Source organism: Juglans microcarpa x Juglans regia, chromosome 5D, assembly GCF_004785595.1.
Source record: "Juglans microcarpa x Juglans regia isolate MS1-56 chromosome 5D, Jm3101_v1.0, whole genome shotgun sequence".
NCBI classification, from domain to species: Eukaryota; Viridiplantae; Streptophyta; class Magnoliopsida; order Fagales; family Juglandaceae; genus Juglans; species Juglans microcarpa x Juglans regia.
The window spans coordinates 30,964,956-30,968,149 of record NC_054602.1 but is presented as its reverse complement, the minus strand read 5'-3'; the positions used below and the strand labels follow the sequence as shown (position 1 = coordinate 30,968,149).

Sequence of the window (3,194 nt, the reverse complement as noted above, 5' to 3'; positions counted from 1 at the left end):
TCTTCGGCTGAAACAAGCTGCCCCACAGACGTGCAGGAAGACGAAACTCGAAGGGAGGTTCCAGTTGTTCTCATCTTCTTTATCTCATCTTCTTCTTCGCATGCCCTAAACCGAATCGGCCATTGGTAGTGTTTCTTCAACCAACGATTTCGATGTTCCCAAAATCACTGAATCGGTATATGCACATGAGGAGGTTTACTGGAAACAAAAACCCTAACCCTAAAGGGAGATTTGAAATTCTTTTAGATTCAAAATATCACTTGATTTAGATTCGAAATTACACTTGATTTCAAAATTCGTTTAGATTCGAAACCCTAACCTTAATCGATATATACTCTGTTTATTTTTTTGTTCTTGATTGTTTCCTTTCATTTCTTCTTCTCCCTTCAGTTTGATTAGCAGTAGCAATGATTTCAAGTTTAATTGGCATGTCGAGACTTCAGTACTGATTGATAAGCATCTATTTCTTCCTTTTTCAAATGTGGGTTTTATTGTTTTGTATAGGAATAGATGAGTGTTCCCTTGAAAAGTCCTATTATACTTGTGCTAACATTCACATAGCATCTGAATTTTCCTTTGTGATATTGACTGAAAGTGTTTCCTGGAACAAATAAGCATAACTCATGTGCGTAGTAATTATTAACCTATAGTGTATCTCCAGAAACCGTACCTCACCCAACTTATCGCAACAATTTGAGTCTCAAAAATCTATGAACTTAGTATATGACTCATAGATCTGGGAACTTCATTAATATATAAATTTGGTCATATAGGATATCAAAAATGAGTATGGTTACGATATAATAACTTGTGTAATCATGTGGTGTTGAATGGGAGGCTATATTTAGGCGGCCAAGTGTTATGGACAATTACGACGAAAATAAGCGCTGCAAGATTTTGAACAATGCAAGATTTTGAACAATTGCATATGCAGTCCAAAAGTTTTTCTTTATTATCTCGAGTTTGTAGTCTGAAGCATTTGATATTCTATTAAATTTATGGAACTCTATATGCAGTACTTATGGAACTGCTTAGCTGTCCATAATGGAAGCATTCCTTCTTGGTCATTTTATATTATTATGCGCAGGTTCCAAACATTAAGGCTGAAATTGATACTATGAGTATATTATAATTAGCTTCTGCTTCTTTCTTGTTGTCTTAGATCATGTTGTTAGGATATATGTGGTCAACTCTAAATGGTGGGATGGGGCTATGTTGTGTTTGAGTTAAGGTGGGATGAAATCTTTAATATAATATTTCACCGTTATGTAATGGCATTTTAATCTTTTCTGCTTACTGTATTTATGGTAGCAAGCAACTAAAATGGTGATTAATTATTCACTTGGTTGTTCTATTTTTCTGAAAATTGTATTGGATTAAATTTAAGAATATGTCATCATCTACCATAGACTCTTCTTCATCTTTTGGTAAATGAAGTATAGGTCAACCATTATGCTTTTGTGAAGTTGAAGCCCAAGTGAGATACTCATCTACTACAAGAAATCCAAGACGACCCTTCTTAGGATATCCTAAGTACAACACAAAGGTAACTACATTCATGTTTAATAAAATTTTTAATATTATGTGCATCTAACATGTTTCCAAAATATGTTTAAAATGATTAGGGATTACCATATTGTAAGTATTTCAAGTGGGTAGAAGGGGATGAAGGAAGTCTGATCTTCGAGAAATTCACAATGAACTGTTAAGAATCAAGAAAGAGCTGAAGAAGATACTTGACGATATCGAAAAGAGCAAGATTGATCTCTGTAAAAGAGCAGATGAGATCGAGATGAGAGAGATGGCACTATCCCATAGAAATGAGGAGGTTGTGAACAAGGAGATGACGCTTGTTGTACGCGAAGCTGAATTAAGACGTTCACGCACACTACTCCAGGTGTATTGGGCATTTACATTTGTTGTAGCATGTTATTTGTATTGTCGATAAGTGACTTAGGATTAGTGTTAGAAGTTAGTTGCTATGTGTATCTAAATTGTTTATATATTGGTGATGTTAGAACTTAGTCTGATTGTGTAGATTAAGACACTCAGAATATTTTCAAAGTGTAAGTCAGAACTTTATTTTTATTTTTATGTTAATGACTTGTGGAAGAAATTGGATGAAGCTACCGTGTTTGACTTGTGTAGGCACATTCTTATTTTTATTTTATATTTTTATGTTAATGACTTGTGTTGGCACATTCCCTACTTGGGTGAATCTATTCTTGCTTGAAACCAAATTTTTTCTGCACCTGGGTGAAATCTGTCCAGAAATGGATGCACCGAACTATAATATGCATTTTTCTATTGTAATTACATGGCTCATAAATGCACCTAGGTGAAATCTGTTCAGAAATGGAATTACATGGCTCATAAATACACCTGGGGGAAATTTGTTCAAGAAATGGATGCACTGAAATATAATCTACCAAAAGTGACATTTACAAAGTGACATGAATATGTGTAAAAATATAACCTGCATTAACCTATCCCATTTACAAAGTGACATTTACAAATGCCATTTACAAAAAGACAACTTACAAGTTGTAATTACATGGCTTAGCATCCCCATATCCAATTTAATTTCAACAAAAATGTTTAAATACCCAACCACATAAACTATATATGCAAATATTATTTAAATTAGTTCTCTGGGCTTCCAACCATGGTTGAACTAGTTGTGATCCATGGAGTCCAATTTGCACCGATTGTGATCTATCCAACCCAATCGACATCGGTTGTGATCCATCCAAATCAAATTGCATCTGTAAGGATTAATATGCAAATATTAGTGTCATGTCAATGTTACTAATTGAATCTAAAAAGTGCAGAAATATTATACTTTCTTGACTCCCAACCACTATTTCTTCGAGCTGGGCTCCACCAATTACATTAACTGATTTGTCTTGAACATGCTAGTGATAAATAACAAAAATCAATACATAAATATAAGAACTCAAATATAAATATAAAAAAATAATATACTTGCACGTAACTAACATTGGACATATCTATCTCTGATGGGCCAAATAAATTCCTGCACGTGTTCGGCACTGGTGTATCTCCTACATCTCTCTAATAAATAAGTAGGATTGGCCATTTGTAAGCTTTTGCATTAATAAAATAACCAGCCTAAACATGTATATTTAAAATTGAATAAGGTGCACTTGCTTACGTTTCCGGTTTACTGGTGC

At 33.9% G+C, this 3,194-nt stretch overlaps 1 long non-coding RNA gene across 1 annotated transcript; it reads left to right on the top strand.

The window, feature by feature from the left end:
• The first annotated feature begins 1,661 nt into the window (after window positions 1-1,661).
• Window positions 1,662-2,066, top strand: LOC121264053. Its single transcript, XR_005940446.1, has 2 exons — window positions 1,662-1,964; window positions 2,019-2,066. It is a non-coding gene; the product is annotated as an uncharacterized LOC121264053 (long non-coding RNA).
• The last annotated feature ends 1,128 nt before the right edge of the window (window positions 2,067-3,194 follow it).